Raw genomic sequence first — 22,538 nt, forward strand, 5'->3', positions numbered from 1 at the left:
ATAAAGTCCTTTGTAAAATGTAAGTAATTGGGCATATTATTTTAAAGCTCTACACTTAATGTAATCTTATTAAGGTAGAAACTATAGAATCTATTCCAGCAGCTGTGCATGTACTTGGCATGCATAAAGCCCTGCACTTGATTCCCAGAGTAAAATGTGTGTCTATGGAGATAAAGAAAGAAGTATGCTGTATCTTTTAAAAGTGCATTATAGGTACTTATTATATTTTAAGACTGTTATATCTAGAATCTGTGTAGTATTAAGACACAATCTCTGAGACTCAATTCCCCATTGTGGGTGTATGCCCCTTAAAAAATTACAGAATCCTCTGATCTAGCTACTTCATCTATAATACAAAGTCTGATAAGAGTCAGACATCGTTCCCATTTTCTACAGTTGTTAGAAGAATTCCTCAGTGGATTCTGTTAAAATGCTTATAACAAGGGCCAGTGTACTACAAGGATCAAATAAAGGCAATTTTTATTATACTCAGTTTTTACCTGCTGGGTACCTTGGGCTCCTTTACACATCTGCCAAACTTATTCTTATAACACTATTATCTTTTTTCTTATTTAACTGGTGCCTAGTAATTTTATGTACTTATGACACATGGTGCACTCACTTACCATATAATTATAATACTTAGTGATTAAATCAGTGAACTTGGCATTTTTCTTCTAAATGAACATTTATTACTTTTTTTGATTGAGAAGCCAATTTCTCTTAGTTTTTATAAAGCACATAAGAGTTCCTAATAAATAAATCCATCTATTGTGCTATAGAGCATTGAAGCTCAGGTTTGTTAAGTTACTGCATAGCTGTTGCTGAACCTCTCTTTCCCTACCTTTTTCCTCTGGTGGGAGCACAATATATTCTGGTTATACTTTCCCATCTCTCTACTCCTAGTTTCTCCACACCTCTTCTCCCTACCAGAGTGATATATTTTCTGTCTCTAGTCTCTGCTGCTCTTATGCATGGTGCATGTTTTTCTTTTCTTGGCTTACTTTGCTATGTCCCCTAAGATCTGCCCATATTGTCATAAGTGACAGGGTTTCCTTTTGTGACTGCATTCATTGGACCCATGTGCTACCTTTATTTTATCCATTCATCCATCAGTGACTCCCTGAGTTTGTCCTATGTTTTGATGATTACGAATAGTGATACCTTCTTAAAGTCCTCTAACATCATGAGCTGTGATTTTAAATCAGAATCTTGCTTTTCCGATGTGTTGGGGTATCCAGAACTTGTTGTGGTGGGAGAACTGGGTTCTGTTGATGCCAATAGTCTTCGTTTCTGTTGCTTAGGTTCTTACACTTGCCTCTCGCAATCTGGCTGTCTCAGGTGTTTGCTGGTCTTGCTGTCTCTGACAGTGGTTTGACACTCCTGTAAAGTCTGTGTGTCAGCACGCCTGGGATACCAGCTCTCTCCTGGTGGAATTTGGGTACAGAGAGCTGTGGCACTGGGTCACCTCCAGGTACAGACACAAACCGGAAGAATCCTGTTACAGACTGTTCCTTGGTTCCTGAGTCCTGAGGGCTCCAGGCAGGTCCTTCTGAGTAGAAGTAATGGTCTCACCTGTGCACTCAGGTGTGCCAACACTCCTGGAGACATATCTCTCCTGTCACAATCTGGGTACAGAGAGCTTTGGCACAGGGTCAGCGCAGATAGAAACCAGAAGTACAAAGTGTGGAGCAGAGATTGAAGAAAAGGCCACCCAGAGGATGGGGATCCATCCACCTGGAGATCCAATCCATATACAGCCACCATTGCTGACGCCAAGAAGTGCATGTTGACAGGAACCTGATAGAGTTGTCTCCTGAGAGGCGCTGCCAGAGCCTGACAAATACAGAGGCAAATGCTCTCAGACAACCATTGAACTGAGAATAGGGTCCCCAATGGAAAAGTTAGAGAAAGAACTGAAGGAGCTGAAGGAGTTTGCAACCCCATAGGAAGATCAACAATATCAACAATCAGAACTCCCAGGGACTAATCCACCATCCCAAGTGTACACAGGAATCCACTAAACAATCACAAAATTGATGCAATAAGTCTAATTACACAGTTTTCTTCTAAATAATTGGATAGAGGAGTAAGAGAGAGAAGACAGTGGGATCTGAAATAAACTAGCTGATTTGCTTTCAAATTAATTTCCAGTTGATTACAGAAAGGTATTGGCATGCATGTGAAGAGCAGCTATTTAGTCATCATTAGATTATTTCATTCAGATTTGCAAAAGTATTTTCAAAACAATAAAATCGCTTCTAGTAAAAGTATTTCTTGTTTAAAAACTTTTTTACACATAGAAATCGTTTGCCTTCCTCAATATCTCCCAGAGTCTTCCTACCTCCTTCCGATCCATGAAGCCACATTATTTATGCCTTAACAAAAAAGTAAAATAAGAAAGAAAGAAAAAAACAAACAAACAAACAAACAAACAACGAAACAAAGAAAGAAGGAAGGAAAACCAAGCACAAAAACCAAAGCATGCTAATAAGCAAATAAACAACCCATGAAAAAAATGAAAACAAGAAAATTAATGCATCAATAAATACCAAAACAAAGCAAACAGTACACACACACACACACACACACACACACACACACACACACACTATCTAAGCAATAGCAACAAAATTTAAAAGCCCATTTTGGTGGCCAACTACAGGCCAACTACTGGCCTGGAGAGTAGATGCTATACCCAATGACTTTCCACTGGAGAAAACTGATTTTCCCTTTCTCACCAGGTATCATTGCAAATAACTCTTGGTTAGGGAGGGGTTTCTGTACATGAATCCTCTCAATGTGATAATGTTGACTGGTTTGAACTTGCATAGGTCTGGTGTGTGCTATCACAGTCTCTGTCATTTCATGTATGTATCAGTTTTGTCTAAAACATGTTATTTGCAAAAAAAAAGTTATTTACTTGGATTTCCCACCACTTCTGGCTCTTATGATATTCCTGCCCCCTTTTCTATGTAGATCCCCAAGCCTTGAGGGATGGGGTTTGATTTTTCTTTTAAATTCATTTATGGATGAGTGTGTTTAAGTGCCTCACCCTTCACATTGTCCAGAGTTATATGCTATTTACTATCTACTGCAAGAAGAATCTTCACTGATGAGGGCTAAATGATGCTCTTGTCTAGGGGTATAGCAATATGTCATTAGAACATTTGTGCTAATATTGTTCTCATATACCTTTATAAACTTTGTACTGACTAGATTATAAATTAATAGACTTTTCTTTTCTCCCTCCAAACCCCCCAATATATCTCTCCCTAATCTCCTCCAAAATCATGCCCTCTTTTCACACTAAATGTTACTGCATTCATACGTGTACATATATATGTACATATACATATAGGTTATATATATAGATATATACATATATATACACACATATGTGTATATGTTATATACGTACAGGATATATATATATATATATACATATGTGATATATATATATATATATATATATATATATATATATATATATCTTATTCAGTTTGTATGGTACCTGCATGTATGTTTTTAGAGATGACAATTGACGACTAAGGAAAACTGTTAATAAGAATGGTAGCACTCACAGTTTCCATCTGTGCCCAGAGCGAGAGGCTATTCCTGCAGCCCTCAGACACAAAACCTACTCCCAGACAGATGGTTTGCTAGAAGCACTCTCCCTCCTAAGCCCTCAGCCTACAGGTCAGACCCAACTTTTTCTCCATTGACTGTCCAAGGAGAGAAACCCTAGGAGCACACTGGAAAAGGAGCCTCAGGGCGACCCAGGACACGACCTCTCCTGTCTCCATCAGCACACAAACCAGGGGCTGTTCCAGAGATCTCAGACCCAAAACCTACCAGCAGAGAACTAGTCTGCCAGGAGCACTCTAACTCCAAAGATCACATGCTCAAGAGCCTAAAAAGGCATAAGCTCCAGTCAGAGACAGCAAGATCAACTGACATCAGAGATAACAAGATGTCTAGAGACAAGCACAAGAACCCAAGCAACAGAAACCATGCCTACTTGGCATGGTCAGAACCCAGTTCTTCCCAACAGCAAATACTAGATATTCCAACATACCAGAAAAGCAAGATAAGGATTTAAAAATCACATGTCATGATGATAGAGGATTTTAAGAAGGACATGAATAACTCCCTTCATGAAATACAGGATAACACAGGAAACAAATAGACGTCCTTAAAGAGGAAACACAAACATTCCTTAAAGAATTAAAAGAAAACAACCGAACAGATGAAGGAATTGAACAAAACCATCGAGGATTTAAAAATGGAAATACAAACAATAAAGATATCACAAAAGGAGACAACCCTGGAGATAGAAAACACAGAAAAGAAATCAGGAGTCATAGACACAAGCATCACCAACAGAATAGAAGATATGGAAGAGGGAATCTCAGGGGGGAGATTCCAAAGAAAACATTGACAAAATAGTCAAAGAAAATGTAAAAAGCAAAAATCCCCTAACACAAAACATCCAGGAAATCTACGATACAATGAGAAGATCAACCCTAGGATTAATAGGTATAGAAGAGAATGAAGATTCCCAACTTACAGGGCCAGTGAATATCTTCAACAAAATTATAGAAGAAAACTTCCCTAACCTGAAGAAAGAGATGCCCATAAACATACCAAAAGCCTACAGAACTCCAAATAGATTGCACCAGAAAAGAAATTCCTCCCGTCACATAAGGGTCAAAACACCTTCTTTTCATTGTGTCCTGGATATATCCTGGATGTTTTGGGCTAGGAGCTTTTTGTTTTTACATTATCTTTGATGGTTGTATCGATGTTTTCTATGGTATCTATTGCTCCTGAGTTTCTGTCCTCTATCTCTTGTATTCTGTTGGTGATACTTTCATCTATGACTCCTGTTCTATTTCCTAGGATTTCTATCTCCAGGGTTGTCTCCCTTTGTGCTTTCTTTATTGTTTCCATTTCCATTTTTAAATGCTTGAGGGTTTTGTGAAATTCCTTCACCTATTTAGTTGTGTTTTCCTGTAATTCTTTCAGGGATTTTTGTGTTTCCTCTTTAAGGGCCTCTACTTGTTTACCTGTATTGTCCTGCATTTCTTTAAGGGAGTTATTTATGTCCTTCTTAAAGTCCTCCATCATCATCATTAAATGTGATTTTATATCTAAATCTAGCTTTTTCAGTGTGTTTGGATATCCAGTGTGTGCTTTGGTGGTAAAACTGGGCTCTGATGATGCCAAGTAGTTCTGGTTTCTGTTGCTTGGGTTCCTTTGCTTGCCTCTTGCCATCAGGTTGTTTCTGGTGTTAGCTTGCCTTACTGTTTCTGATGGTGGCTTGACCCTCCTGTAGGCCTGTGTTGCAGCACTCCTGAAGATGTGTTTTCCTGTTTTCTTTCAGCCAGTTATGGGAACAATTGTTCTGCTCTAAGGAGAGCAGTCACTCCTGGCCCTACTGCTCCCTAGTCCTTGTGTACAGTGGAGCACTAATGGCACTAGGTGTTTTCCTACTGAGTTGGGAATGTGAGCAGAAAGAGGTCTCCTAGGGTTTCTCAGGAGTGTTCACACTTCTGAGGGTCTAGCTCTCCCCCTCCTTGGGATTTGGGTTCAGGGAGCTGTTTTATTGATTCAGTTCAGTTCAGTTCCGTACACAGACCACAACCAGAGATACCGGCAGCTGACTGCTCCTATATTCTTCTGTCCAGAGGCACTATGCAGTTTCCTTGTTGGCTAGGGACGTGGACAAAGGTGGGCAGAAGTGACAGTCTGTCCTGCGATCTCAGGTTTGTCCACACTTCTGAGTGTTCAGCTCTCTCTCCTGGGATTTGGAAGCAGGGAGCTGTGGGAGGAGATCAGCATTCTTCTTTCAACAAACCCAAAAGAAGATAACCACACAAACATAATTCTACATCTAACAACAAAAATAACAGGAAATAATCACTATTCCTCAATATCTGTTAACATCAGTGGGATCACTTCCCCAATAAAAAGCCACAGACTAACAGACTGGCTATACAAATAGGAACCAGCATTTTGCTGCATACAGGAAAGATACCTCAGTGACAAAGAAAGACACACTAACTAATAGTAAAAGGGTAGGAAATTTTTTAAGCAAATGGTCTGAATAAATAAGTTGGAGAAGCCATTCTAATATCAAATAAAATAAAATTGACTTTCCACCAAAAGTTATCAAAAAAGATAATGAAGGACGCTCACATTATACTCAACAAAGGAAAAAAATCTCAATTCTGAACATCTCTGCTCTAAATGCAAGAACCCACATTCATAAAGAAAACTTTACCAAAATCAAAGCATATATTACACCCCAAACAATAATAGTAGGAGACTTTAGAACACCATTTTCATTGATGGACACATCATGGAAACAGAAACTAAATAGAGATACAGTGAAACTAACAGAAAATATGAATCAAATGGATTTAACAGATATCTGTAGAACATTTCACCTAAAAAAAAAAAAGAAAGAAAAGATACCTTCTTAAGAATCATGGTACCTTCTCCCAAATTGATCATAAAAATCAGTCACAAAAACAGGCCTCAACAGAAACAGGAAGCTTTAAATAATCCCTTGATCCTACAAGTTCACCATGGACTAAGGCTGGTCTTCAATAACAACCATAACAACAGAAAGCGTGCGCGCACACACACACACACACACACACACACACACACACACACACACGGAAAGCAAACAAAACTCTACTCAAGGACAACTTAGTCAAAAAAGAAATGAAGAAATAGACTTTTAAGAATTTAATGAAAATGAAGGTACAATATCCCCCAATCTTATGAGACACAATGAAAGCAGTACTGATAAGAAAACTCATAGCTCTGGGTGCCTCCAAAAAGAAATTGGAGAGAGCATATACTAACAGCTTGACAACACACCTGAAAACTCTGGAAAAAAAAGAAGCAAATTCACCCAAGAGGAGTAGACAGCAGAAAATAATCAAACACAGAGTTGAAATCAACAAAGTAGAGACAAAAAGAACTATACAAAGAATCAACAAAAGCAGAAGATAGTTCATTGAGAAAATCAACAAGATAAATAAACCCTTAGCCAGAGGGCACAGAGAAAGTACTAAAATCAGAAATGAAAAGGGAGACATAACAACAGAAAGTAAGAAAATTAAATATATATATATATATATATATATATATATATATATATATATATATATATATATCAGATCCTATACAAAAGCCTATATTCAACAAAACTGGAAAATCTGGAGGAAATGGATAATTTTCTAGACAGATACCAGGTACGAAAGTTAAATCAGTATCAGATAAACCATCTGATCATTCCCATAACTTCTAAAGAAATAGAAGCAGTCATTAAAACTCTTCCAACCAAAAAAGCCTAGGACCAGATGGGTTCAGTGCAGAATGCTATCAGACCTTCGTAGAAGACCTAGTACCAATACTGTTCAAACTACTCCACAAAATAACAACAGAAGGAACACTAACAAATTTGTTTGTTAAAGCCACGATTACACTTATACCTAAACTACACAAAGACCTTACAAAGAAATATAACTTCGGACCAATTTTTCTCATGAATATTGATGCAAAAATATTCAATAAAATTCTCACAAACCAAATCCAAGAACACATAAAAATTACCATCCATCATGAACAAGTAGGCTTCATCCCATGGATGCAGGGATGACTCAATATACAGAAATCCATCAATGTAATCGACTATATAAACAAACTCAAGAAAAAGGGATATGATCATTTCATTAGATGCTGAGAAATCATTTGCTAAAATTCAAATCGTAATAAAAGTTTTGGAAAGATCAGTATTTCAAGGCCCATACCTAAACATACTAAAAGCAATATACAGCAAACCAGTAGCCAAAATCAAAGTAAATGAAGAGAAACTTATGTTATACTTAAGTAACCCCCAAAATTACACCAGAGTACTCCTAAGCCTGATAAACAACTTCAGCAAAGTGCCTGGATATAAATTTAACTCAAATAAATCAGTAGCCTTCCTCTACTCAAAGAATAAACAGGCTGAGAAAGAAATTAGGGAAATAACACCCTTCTCAATAGTCACAAATAATATAAAATAACTTGGTGTGACTTTAACCAAGCAAGTGAAATATCTATGTGACAAGAACTTCAAGTCTTTGAAGAAAGAAATCAAAGATCTCAGAAGATAGAAAAATCTCCCATGCTCATGGACAGATAGGACTAATATAGTAAAAAGGCCATCTTGCTGAAAGCGATCTATAGATTCAATGTAATCACTATCAAAATTCCAACTAAATTCTTCAGAGAATTAGATAAAGTAATTTGCAGATTAATTTGGAAAAGCCAAAAACCAAGGATAGAGAAAACTGTCCTTAACTTTCAAATAACTTCTGGGAGAATCACTATCCCTGACCTTAAGCTGTATTACAGAGCAATCAGGATAAAAACTTAATGGTATTTGCACAGAGACATACAAGTAAATCAGTGGAATATAATTGAAGACCCAGAAATAAACCCATGTACCTGTGGTCACTACATCTTTGACAAAGGTTCTAAAACTATCCAATGGAAAAAGAACATCATTTTCAACAAATGGTGCTGGTTGAATTTGAGGTCAGAATGTAGAAGATTTCAAATTGATCTATCCTTGTCTCCTTGTACAAGTGGATCAAAGACTTTCACATATAATCAGATACACTGAAATTAATAGAAGAGAAAGTAGGGAAAAACCTTGAACACATAGACATGGGAAATTTTCTTGAACAGAATACCAATGGATTATGCAGTAAGATCAAGAATAAAAAATGGGACATCATAAAATTGCAAAGTTTCTGTAAGGAAAATAGTCAATAGGGCAAAACGGCCACCAAGAGATTGGTAAAATGTATTTACTAATTCTACATCTGATAAAGTGGTCATATACACTATAAACAAAGAACATAAGATGTTAGAATCCAGAGAATCAAATAACCCTGTTAAAAATGAAGTGCACAGCTAAACAAAGAATTCTCAATATAGAAATACCAAATGCCTGAGAAGCATCGAAGGAAATGTTCAATATCCTTAGTCATCAGAGAAATGCAAATCAAAAAATCTCTGAGATACTGCCTCACAACAGTCAGAATGGCTAAGATCAAAATCTCAGGTGACAACAGATGCTGGCAAGGATGTGGAGAAAGAGGAACACTCCTCCAGTGTTGGTGGGATGGCAAGCTGGTACAACCACTCTGGAAATCAGTCTGGAGTTTCATCAGAGAATTGGATAGAGTAATACCCATGGACCCAGCTATACCACTCCTGGGGATATGCCCAAAAGATGCTCCAACATATATCAAGGACGCCTGCTCTACTATGATCATAGCAGCCTTATTTATAATATCCAGAAGCTGGAATGAACCCAGATGCCCTTCACCAGAGGAATGGATACAGAAAATATGGTACATTTACAAAATGGAGTACTATTCAGCTATTAAAAACAGTGACTATATGAAATTCTTAGGTAAATGGATGGAACTAGAAAATATCATCCTGAGTCAGGTAACCAAGTCACATAAAAACATACATTGCATGCACTCACTAATAAGGGGATATTAGCCCAAAAGCTTGGAAATCACAAGAAACAATTTACAGACCATAGAGTGTATGAAGCTAAAGAAGAAAGATCAAAATGTGGTTGCTTCATTCCTTCTCAGAAGGGAGAGCAAAATACTGATGGGAGGAAATACAGTGACAAAGAATGGAGCAGAAACTGAAGAAAAGGTCATTCAGAGACTGCTCCACCTGGGGATCCATCAGATATGTAGACACCAAACCCAGTCACTATTACTGATACCAAGAAATGCTTGTTGAAAGGGTGTTTTCTGAGAGGCTCCTTTAGAGCTCTACTGATACAGATCAGGATGGTAGCAGCTAACCATTGGGTTGAACAAGGGGACCTCAGTGGAGGAGTTAAAGAAGAGACTGAAGGAGCTGAAGGGGTTTTCAACACCATAGGAAAAACAACAATATCAATAAACCAACCCTCCACTCCCAGAGCTCCCAGGGACTGAACCACCAACCAATGAATACACACAGAGGGACCTATGACTGCAGCCACATATGTAGCAGAGGATGGCATTGTCTAGTATCAATAGGAGGAAAATCCCTTGTTTCTGTGAAAGCTTGTTTCATAATGTAGTGTAAGGCCAGGGAGTTGAGTTTGGAGTGGGTGGATGGGAATGGGTGCATCCTCATAGAATCAAGGGGAGGGGGAGGATATAGGAGAGGAGGGAAATGAGATAACATTTGAAATAAAAATATATAAAACATCTAAGAAATATATAATTAGGTCTTCCTGGTTGCTGCCACCGCAGAGAGCCCTTGGGCAGCACCCCGCGAGCAAACTTGAGTCTCGGGACCACAGGTAAGACCGACTTGTCTGCTGCAAGAGAGCTGCCTGGTGAGATCGGGACACACAGAGGCAGAGTTCATCTAGGACCGGGCAAGTCCTGTGTTTGCCGGAGGTCCCACGCCCGCAGATCCCGGGCCCGCAGCAGCTCTCTGCTCCCAGACCCTGTGGGAAAGACACCTCACCGCCTGATCAGGTGGGCACTCCTGAGGCTGCAGAGCGGAAGAGACCACCAACACTGCTCACCCCTGCACACATCCCTGGCCCAAGAGGAAACCGTATAAGGCCTCTGGGCTCCCGTGGGGGAGGGCCCAGGAGCAGCAGGACCCCTGCCAGAGACACCGCCGGAACCTGAAAGAAACAGACCGGATAAACAGTTCTCTGCACCCAAATCCCGTGGGAGGGAGAGCTGAACCTTCAGAGAGGCAGACAAGCCTGGGAAACCAGAAGAGACGGCTCTCTGTACATAAATCTCGGACGCCAGAGGAAAACACCAAAGGCCATCTGGAACCCTGGTGCACTGAAGCTCCCGGAAGGGGCGGCACAGGTCTTCCTAGTTGCTGCCGCCGCAGAGAGCCCTTGGGCAGCACCCTGCGAGCAAACTTGAGCCTCGGGACCACAGGTAAGACCAACTTGTCTGCTGCAAGAAAGCTGCCTGGTGAACTCAAGACACAGGCCCACAGGAACAGCTGAAGACCTGTAGAGAGGAAAAACTACACGCCCGAAAGCAGAACACTCTGTCCCCATAACTGACTGAAAGAGAGGAAAACAGGTCTACAGCACTCCTGACACACAGGCTTATAGGACAGTCTAGCCACTGTCAGAAATAGCAGAACAAAGTAACACTAGAGATAATCTGATGGCGAGAGGCAAGCGCAGGAACCAAAGCAACAGAAACCAAGACTACATGCCATCATCGGAGCCCAATTCTCCCACCAAAACAAACATGGAATATCCAAACACACCAGAAAAGCAAGATCTAGTTTCAAAATCATATTTGATCATGATGCTGGAGGACTTCAGGAAAGACCTGAAGAACTCCCTTAGGGAAGCACAGGAAAACATTAATAAACAAGTAAAAGCCTACAGAGAGGAATCGCAAAAATCCCTGAAAGAATTCCAGGAAAACACAATCAAACAGTTGAAGGAATTAAAAATGGAAATAGAAGCAATTAAGAAAGAACACATGGAAACAACCCTGGATATAGAAAACCAAAAGAAGAGACAAGGAGCTGTAGATACAAGCTTCACCAACAGAATACAAGAGATGGAAGAGAGAATCTCAGGAGCAAAAGATTCCATAGAAATCATTGACTCAACTGTCAAAGATAATGTAAAGCGGAAAAAGCTACTGGTCCAAAACATACAGGAAATCCAGGACTCAATGAGAAGATCAAACCTAAGGATAATAGGTATAGAAGAGAGTGAAGACTCCCAGCTCAAAGGACCAGTAAATATCTTCAACAAAATCATAGAAGAAAACTTCCCTAACCTAAAAAAAGAGATACCCATAGACATACAGGAAGCCTACAGAACTCCAAATAGATTGGACCAGAAAAGAAACACCTCCCGTCACATAATTGTCAAAACACCAAACGCACAAAATAAAGAAAGAATATTAAAAGCAGTAAGGGAAAAAGGTCAAGTAACATATAAAGGGAGACCTATCAGAATCACACCAGACTTCTCGCCAGAAACTATGAAGGCCAGAAGATCCTGGACTGATGTTATACAGACCCTAAGAGAACACAAATGCCAGCCCAGATTACTGTATCCAGCAAAACTCTCAATTAACATTGATGGAGAAACCAAGATATTCCATGACAAAACCAAATTTACACAATATCTTTCTACAAATCCAGCACTACAAAGGATAATAAATGGTAAAGCCCAACATAAGGAGGCAAGCTATACCCTAGAAGAAGCAAGAAACTAATCGTCTTGGCAACAAAACAAAGAGAATGAAAGCACACAAACATAACCTCACATCAAATATGAATATAACGGGAAGCAATAATCACTATTCCTTAATATCTCTCAATATCAATGGCCTCAACTCCCCAATAAAAAGACATAGATTAACAAACTGGATAGGCAACGAGGACCCTGCATTCTGCTGCCTACAGGAAACACACCTCAGAGACAAAGACAGACACTACCTCAGAGTGAAAGGCTGGAAAACAACTTTCCAAGCAAATGGTCAGAAGAAGCAAGCTGGAGTAGCCATTCTAATATCAAATAAAATCAATTTCCAACTAAAAGTCATCAAAAAAGATAAGGAAGGACACTTCATATTCATCAAAGGAAAAATCAACCAAGATGAACTCTCAATCCTAAATATCTATGCCCCAAATACAAGGGCACCTACATATGTAAAAGAAACCTTACTAAAGCTCAAAACACACATTGCACCTCACACAATAATAGTGGGAGATTTCAACACCCCACTCTCATCAATGGACAGATCATGGAAACAGAAATTAAACAGTGATGTAGACAGACTAAGAGAAGTCATGAGCCAAATGGACTTAACGGATATTTATAGAACATTCTATCCTAAAGCAAAAGGATATACCTTCTTCTCAGCTCCTCATGGTACTTTCTCCAAAATTGACCATATAATTGGTCAAAAAACGGGCCTCAACAGGTACAGAAAGATAGAAATAATCCCATGCGTGCTATCGGACCACCACGGCCTAAAACTGGTCTTCAATAACAATAAGGGAAGAATGCCCACATATACGTGGAAATTGAACAATGCTCTACTCAATGATAACCTGGTCAAGGAAGAAATAAAGAAAGAAATTAAAAACTTTTTAGAATTTAATGAAAATGAAGATACAACATACTCAAACTTATGGGACACAATGAAAGCTGTGCTAAGAGGAAAACTCATAGCGCTGAGTGCCTGCAGAAAGAAACAGGAAAGAGCATATGTCAGCAGCTTGACAGCACACCTAAAAGCTCTAGAACAAAAAGAAGCAAATACACCCAGGAGGAGTAGAAGGCAGGAAATAATCAAACGCAGAGCTGAAATCAACCAAGTAGAAACAAAAAGGACCATAGAAAGAATCAACAGAACCAAAAGTTGGTTCTTTGAGAAAATCAACAAGATAGATAAACCCTTAGCCAGACTAACGAGAGGACACAGAGAGTGTGTCCAAATTAACAAAATCAGAAATGAAAAGGGAGACATAACTACAGATTCGGAGGAAATTCAAAAAATCATCAGATCTTACTATAAAAACCTATATTCAACAAAATTTGAAAATCTTCAGGAAATGGACAATTTCCTAGACAGATACCAGGTATCGAAGTTAAATCAGGAACAGATAAACCAGTTAAACAACCCCATAACTCCTAAGGAAATAGAAGCAGTCATTAAAGGTCTCCCAACCAAAAAGAGCCCAGGTCCAGACGGGTTTAGTGCAGAATTCTATCAAACCTTCATAGAAGACCTCATACCAATATTATCCAAACTATTCCACAAAATTGAAACAGATGGAGCCCTACCGAATTCCTTCTACGAAGCCACAATTACTCTTATACCTAAACCACACAAAGACACAACAAAGAAAGAGAACTTCAGACCAATTTCCCTTATGAATATCGACGCAAAAATACTCAACAAAATTCTGTAAAAACTGAATCCAAGAGCACATCAAAACAATCATCCACCATGATCAAGTAGGCTTCATCCCAGGCATGCAGGGATGCTTTAATATACGGAAAACCATCAACGTGATCCATTATATAAACAAACTGAAAGAACAAAACCACATGATCATTTCATTAGATGCTGAGAAAGCATTTGACAAAATTCAACACCCCTTCATGATAAAAGTCCTGGAAAGAATAGGAATTCAAGGCCCATACCTGAACATGGTAAAAGCCATATACAGCAAACCAGTTGCTAACATTAAACTAAATGGAGAGAAACTTGAAGCAATCCCACTAAAATCAGGGACTAGACAAGGCTGCCCACTCTCTCCCTACTTATTCAATATAGTTCTTGAAGTTCTAGCCAGAGCAATCAGACAACAAAAGGATGTCAAGGGGATACAGATCGGAAAAGAAGAAGTCAAAATATCACCATTTGCAGATGATATGATAGTATATATAAGTGATCCCAAAAGTTCCACCAGAGAACTACTAAAGCTGATAAACAACTTCAGCAAAGTGGCTGGGTATAAAATTAACTCAAATAAATCAGTTGCCTTCCTCTATACAAAAGAGAAACAAGCCGAGAAAGAAATTAGGGAAACGACACCCTTAATAATAGACCCAAATAATATAAAGTACCTCGGAGTGACTTTAACAAAGCAAGTAAAAGATCTGTACAATAAGAACTTCAAGACACTGAAGAAGGAAATTGAAGAAGACCTCAGAAGATGGAAAGATCTCCCATGCTCATGGATTGGCAGGATTAATATAGTAAAAATGGCCATTTTACCAAAAGTAATCTACAGATTCAATGCAATCCCCATCAAAATACCAATCCAATTTTTCAAAGAGTTAGATAGAACAATTTGCAAATTCATCTGGAATAACAAAAAACCCAGGATAGCTAAAGCTATCCTCAACAATGAAAGGACTTCAGGGGGAATCACTATCCCTGAACTCAAGCAGTATTACAGAGCAATAGTGATAAAAACTGCATGGTATTGGTACAGAGACAGACAGATAGACCAATGGAATGGAATTGAAGACCCAGAAATGAACCCACACACATATGGTCACTTGATTTTTGACAAAAGAGCCAAAACCATCCAATGGAAAAAAGATAGCCTTTTCAGCAAATGGTGCTGGTTCAACTGGAGGTCAACATGTAGAAGAATGCAGATCGATCCATGCTTATCACCCTGTACAAAGCTTAAGTCCAAGTGGATCAAGGACCTCCACATCAAAGCAGACACACTCAAACTAATAGAAGAAAAACTAGGGAAGCATCTGGAACACATGGGTACTGGAAAAAATTTCCTGAACAAAACACCAATGGCTTACGCTCTAAGATCAAGAATTGACAAATGGGATCTCATAAAACTGCAAAGCTTCTGTAAGGCAAAGGACACTGTGGTTAGGACAAAACGGCAACCAACAGATTGGGAAAAGATCTTTACCAATCCTACAACAGATAGAGGCCTTATATCCAAAATATACAAAGAACTCAAGAAGTTAGACCACAGGGAAACAAATAACCCTATTAAAAAATGGGGCTCAGAGCTAAACAAAGAATTCACAGCTGAGGAATGCCGAATGGCGGAGAAACACCTAAAGAAATGTTCAACATCTTTAGTCATAAGGGAAATGCAAATCAAAACAACCCTGAGATTTCACCTCACACCAGTGAGAATGGCTAAGATCAAAAACTCAGGGGACAACAGATGCTGGCGAGGATGTGGAGAAAGAGGAACACTCCTCCATTGTTGGTGGGATTGCAAACTGGTACAACCATTCTGGAAATCAGTCTGGAGGATCCTCAGAAAATTGGACATTGAACTGCCTGAGGATCCAGCTATACCTCTCTTGGGCATATACCCAAAAGATGCCCCAACATGTAAAAAAGACACGTGCTCCACTATGTTCATCGCAGCCTTATTTATAATAGCCAGAAGCTGGAAAGAACCCAGATGCCCTTCAACAGAGGAATGGATACAGAAAATGTGGTACATCTACACAATGGAATATTACTTAGCTATCAAAAACAACGACTTTATGAAATTCGTAGGCAAATGGCTGGAACTGGAAAATATCATCCTGAGTGAGCTAACCCAAACACAGAAAGACATACATGGTATGCACTCACTGATAAGTGGCTATTAGCCCAAATGCTTGAATTACCCTAGATGCCTAGAACAAATGAAACTCAAGACGGATGATCAAAATGTGAATGCTTCACTCCTTCTTTAAAAGGGGAACAAGAATACCCTTAGCAATGAAGAGAAAGGCAAAGATTAAAACAGAGACTGAAGGAACACCCATTCAGAGCCTTCCCCACATGTGGCTCATACATATACAGCCACCCAATTAGACAAGATGGATGAAGCAAAGAAGTGCAGGCCGACAGGAGCCGGATGTAGATCGCCCCTGAGAGACACAGCCAGAATACAGCAAATACATAGACGAATGCCAGCAGGAAACCACTGAACTGAGAACGGGACCCCTGTTGAAGGAATCAGAGAAAGAACTGGAAGAGCTTGAAGGGGCTCGAGACCCCAAAAGTACAACAATGTCAAGCAACCAGAGCTTCCAGGGACTAAGCCACTACCTAAAGACTATACATGGACTGACCCTGGACTCTGACCTCATAGGTAGCAATGAATATCCTAGTAAGAGCACCAGTGGAAGGGGAAGCCCTGGGTCATGCTAAGACTGAACCCACAGTGAACTAGACTGTTGGGGGGAGGGGGACAATGGGGGGAGGGTGGGGAGGGGAACACCGATAAGAAAGGGGAGGGGGGAGGGGGATGTTTGCCTGGAAACTGGGAAAGGGAATAACACTCGAAATGTATATAAGAAATACTCAAGTTAATAAAAAAAAAGAAATATAAAATTAAAGAAATTGTATTTTTCCAGGGAAGAGTACATCAAATTGTTGTGCATTAGCATATCTTGCAAGAATGTTTCTCTTATAATTGAAAAGGTTTGTAGCTTTGGTTGCTATATTCTGTTCACTATGAGGAGAAATTTAAATCATGATATACGTCCATCAACTATTAAACGAATAATGAAGATCTGAAAGATTTACACAATGCAATATTGTTCAGTTATTAAGAAAAGCAAAGCTATGATATTGAAGGTAAGTGAATGGTACTAGAAAATAAGTCAAACCAAGTGATGTAACTCAGATCCAGAAAGACAGATGGCACATGTATTGTCTTACATATGGACATTAGTCCTTTAAATTTTATTTTCCTTGTATTGATTATACATTTTATGCGATATAATCTGATTACACTTTCGTCTTCCTCTACTCCTATTTCTTCTACACCTCAGCTCTAATTCAGGTCCATGCTCTTTCTGTATCTTGCTTGAAAATAAGTAGGAATCCAAGGAATAATGATAATAAGAAGATATGAAGAATACCAAAAAGGAACATTCCAGAATAGGACAAAACAAGTGTAAAGAAATGATATAAAGAAAAAGCATAAGAAGCATAAATAGACACAATGTGTGTGTGTGTGTGTGTGTGTGTGTGTGTGTGTGTGTGTGTGTGTGTGTGTACAGACAGACAAGCAGAGACACAGACAGAGCCAGAAAATATATAGATAGGAGATCTTGGAACCCTCACTCCTAAATGGGATAATGAGATGTTTCCACTAAATCACCAAATCCACTCTCTTTGGGCTCAGAAAACTCTGTGGAAGAGGGGACAGAAAGAGTGATATACTAATTCTCATTCAAAGAAATCATATGGAAATGACAATCTCTTGCTCAATCTTCAAGATGTCATTATTTTGTTTCATGTTGGTCATCCTATGCATGTGTTGTGTTCAAGTATGTACTTAACTTTGGAGAAAGTCCCATGAGATGCTAAAACCTAATTATATTCTTTTGTATTTGAATGAGATGTTCTGTAAAGATCTGATAAAATCATTTGGTTTACAATGCCAGTTAGCACCAGCAGTTCTCTGTTTAGTTTTTTACTGGATGTCCTGTCTATCAGCAAGAGTGAGGTATTGAGTCACCAATCATTGTGCAGTGGTCAATATATGATTTAAACTGTGATAATATTTCTTTTATAAACTTGGGTGTCCTTGTTTTGAGAGCATAGAGCTAAGAATTGCAATATCCTCTTGTTAATTCTTGCACTCATGGATATGTAGTCTATCCTTTAGTCTGGTTTTGGTTTGTAGTCTATTTTTATCAGGAATTGAAATACCTGTACTAGATTGCTGTTTGGGTCCATTTTGTTGGAATAACTTTTCCAACTATTTAACCCATGGTTATTTCCATCATTGATCTTAAGGTGTTTTTCCTCTATATACCATAAGTATGGATCTTATTTCTAAATCCATAATGTTGGTTAGTGTCTTTTTACTTCAGAACCAAAACTAAGATTCTAGTGTTGAGCCGTGTTTATTGATTCGTCTTGTTTTGTTTTTTGGTGGTATGGATTTTACCCCTTTTTATATGATACTCTGATATTATTTATTACTTCATTTCTTATGTTTGGCTAATATCTTCAGATTGTTATTTAACCTCTTTGGGTCTTTATATTTTGGTGTAATTATGCATTAGTTAACAGGTAATATCCTATTATAAGTGAGTACAAACAATGTTCGCCTTTCTGGGTCTGGTTGTCTCGCCTAGTAACATCTATTTTTCTGCAAATTTCATGATGTCATTTTTTTCTAAGAGCTGAATAATAAATATGCCATTCTATAAATATAACACACTTCCTTTATTCTTCTGATGACTGACATGTAAATTGTTCACAGTTTCTGATAATTATGAATAAAGCCACCAGGAACATAGTTAAGCACATGTTCTTGTGGTAGAATGGAAGTTCTTTGGGTTTATGCCAAGGAGTAATATAGCTGGGTGTTGAGGTAGATCAATTTTCTATTTTCTCAGGAACTGCCATATTGATTTCCATAGAAGTTGTATATATTTGTACTCCCACCAGAAAAAGAGGAGTATTCCCTTGGCTCCACATCCTCTCCAGCATGAGCTGTCACTTGTTTTATTGATCTTAGACATCTGACAGGTAGAAGACAAAATTTCAGATAAATTCCAATTTGCATTTCCCTGAGGGCTAAGTATGTTGAACATTTCATTAAGTTCTTCTTGAAAATTTAGTTTCCTCTACTGAGAATAGTCTGTTTACAACTGTACCCCATTTTAATTGGATTGTTTGTTCACATATAGTTTCTCGATTTCTCTATATATTTTGATATTAGTACTCTATCAGATGTGAATATGGTAAAAATCTTTTCCCATTTTTTTTTGGCTGTTGCTTTATCCTGTTGATGGGAGTCTTTGCCTTAATGAAACTTTTCAGAATCATAAGGCCCATTTACTAGTTTTTGATCTTAGTGCCTTGGCTATCTGTGATCTGTCTAGTAAGTTGTCTCCTCTGCCTATGTATTCAAGGATACTTTTTACTTTTTCTTTCTTTTTACTTTGTCTAGTTTAATTTTGAGGTCTTTGAGACACTTGGACTGGAGTTTTCTACGGGGTTATTAATACAGGTCTATTTACATTCTTCAACATGCAGACATCTAGTTACAGTGGCACCATTTATTGAAGATGCTGTATTTGGGCCAGTGTGTATTTCTAGCTTCTTAATAAAAATCAGGTGTCCATAGATATATGGATTTATGTCTGTGTCTTTGATCTAATTCCATTAATAAATGAGTTTGTTTTTATGTCAATCTCATGTAGCTTTTTATTGCTATTGCTTTGTAATATAGCTTAAAATTAGTACTGGTGATACCTCTGGAAGTTCTTTTACTGGTCATATTTGTTTTAGCTATCCCTTTTCTTTGTTCCCATAGGAAATTGGGTATTGTCTTTGCAAGGTCTGTACCAAGTTGTGTTGAATTTTTGATGGGGATTATATTAAATCTGTAAATTGTGTTTGATATGATGTTCATTTTTACTATGTTGATTCTCTTGATCCATGACCATAAGAGATATCTTCTGATATCTTCTTCAAATTTTTTCTTTAATGCCTTAAAGTTTTGTCATATAAGTTTTCAAATTCCTTGATTAGGGTTACACTAAGATATTTCATATTATTTGTGTCTATTGTGAAGGATATGGTTTTCCTGATTTTTTTCCTCACTCTGTTTGTATTTGTATGTCATGCTCTATACTGTATTTGTATGTAGTATTTGTTTCATTATTTTTAGTTAATCATGTATCCAGATACCTCCCTGAAGATGTCTATCACCTGTAGGAGCTCTCTGGTAGAAGTTTTGGGATCACTGTCATAACATCTGTATCACTGGGATGAAGCAAATTTGATCATGGTGGATGATGTTTTTGATGTATTCTTGGAATTAGTTTGCAAGTATTTTGTTGAATATTTTTGCATCAATGTTTATGAATGAAATTGGTCTATAATTCTCTTTTTTGTTGTTTAATATTTATCTGGTTTAGGTGTCACGGTGACTGTGGCCTGATAAAATAGATTCTGCAATGTTTGTTCTGTTTCTATTTTGAGGAATAATTTGAGGACGGTTCACATTAACTCTTCATTGAAAATCTGACAGATAACTGTATTAAAACTGTCTATCCCTGAGCTTTGTTTGGTTTGGAGATTTTAAATGACTGTTTCTATTTCAGTAAAGGTGACAGGTCTACTTAAATCTCTTACATGGTATTCATTTAGTTGCTAACTTGTATCTATAAAAAATTACCCATTTCTTTATATTTTTCAATTTGATGAAGTACATATTTAAAAGTATAGTCTAATGATTCTTTAAATTTTTCCAATGTGTTGTTATGTGTCTGTTTTCATTTCTGATCTTGGTATTTGAATATTCTCCTTCCTTTCTATTACTCAGCTTGAATAAGAGTTTATCTATCCTGTTGACATTCTCAAAGAACCAATTTTTTGTTTCATTTTTATATTGTATTATTTGTTTATATTTTATTTACTTCAGAAACAAGCCCGATTATTTTCTACCTTCCACCTTTCTATTTTCTTCGTTACCGTAATTTCTGTTTGTTCTAGAGCTTTCAGGTATGCTGTTAAGATGCTAGAATAAGAGTTTCCATTTTTTAATGTAGTCACTAAGTGTTATACACTTTACCTCTTTCATTGTATCCCATAGTTTGGGGAGGGTTTGTATTTATTTATTTTGAATTTTGGGAAGTCTTTCATTTGTGTTTTATTTTTATTTTTTGTCAGTTTTTTTTCCATCTTTATTAACTTGGGTTATTCTTATTTACATTTCAATTGTTATTCCCTTTCCTGGTTTCCAAGCCAACATCCCCCTACCCCTACCCCTACCCTTATCTATGGGTGTTGCCCTCCCCATCCTCCCCCCTTTACCGCCCTCCCACCAACAATCACATTCACTGGGGGTTCAGTCTTGGCAAGACCAAGGGCTTCCCCTTCACTGGTGATCTTACTAGGCTATTCATTGCTACCTATGAGGTTGGAGGCCAGGGTCAGTCAATGTACACTCTTTGGATAGTGGCTTAGTCCCTGGAAACTCTGGATGGTTGGCATTGTTGTTCATATGGGGTCTCAAGCGACTTCAAACTGTTTCAGTATTTTCTAAGAGGCCGTCAACAGGGTCCCATACCCAGTTCAGTGGTTTAATGATGGCATTCGCTTCTGTATTTCACATGTTCTGGCTGTGTCTCTCAGGAGAGATCTACATCCGATTCCTGTTGGCCTGCGCTTCCTTTGCTTCATCCACCTTATGTAGTTTGGTGGCTGTATATGTATGGGCAACATGTGGGGCAGGTTCTGAATGGGTGTTCCTTCTGCCTCTGTTCTAAACTTTGCGGCCCTATTCCCTGCCAAGGGGATTCTTGTTCCCCTATTAAAGAAGGAGTGAAGCATTCGCATTTGGGTCATCCTTGAGATTCATGTGTTCTGTGCATCTGGGGTAATTCAAGAATTTGGGCTAATAATCACTTATCAATGAGAGCATACCATGTGTGCTGTTCTGTGATTGGGTTACCTCACTCAGGATGATATGTTCCAGTTACATCCATTTGCCTATGAATTTCATAAAGTCATTGTTTTTGGTAGCTGAGTAATATTCCATTGTGTAGATGTACAACATTTTCTGTATCCATTTCTCAGTTGAAGGGCATCTGGTTTCTTTTCAGCTTCTGGCTGTTATAAATAAGGCTGCTACGAACATAGTGGAGCACGTGTCTTTTTTATATGTTGGGGCATCTTTTGGGTATATGCCCAAGAGAGGTATAGCTGGGTCCTCAGGTAGTGCAATGTCCAATTTTCTGAGAAACCTCCAGACTGATCTCCAGAATGGTTGTACCAGTCTGCAATCCCACCAACAATGGAGGAGTGTTCCTCTTTCTCCACATCCTCGCCAGCATTTGCTGTCACCTGAGTTTTTGATCTTAGCCATTCTCCCTAGTGTGAGGTGAAATATCAGGATTGTTTTGATTTGCATTTCCCTTATGACTAAAGATGTTGAACATTTCCTTAGGTGCTTCTCAGCTATTCTGCATT

Source organism: Rattus norvegicus, chromosome 2 (assembly GCF_021556685.1).
Source record: "Rattus norvegicus strain SHRSP/BbbUtx chromosome 2, alternate assembly SHRSP_T2T, whole genome shotgun sequence".
NCBI classification, from domain to species: Eukaryota; Metazoa; Chordata; class Mammalia; order Rodentia; family Muridae; genus Rattus; species Rattus norvegicus.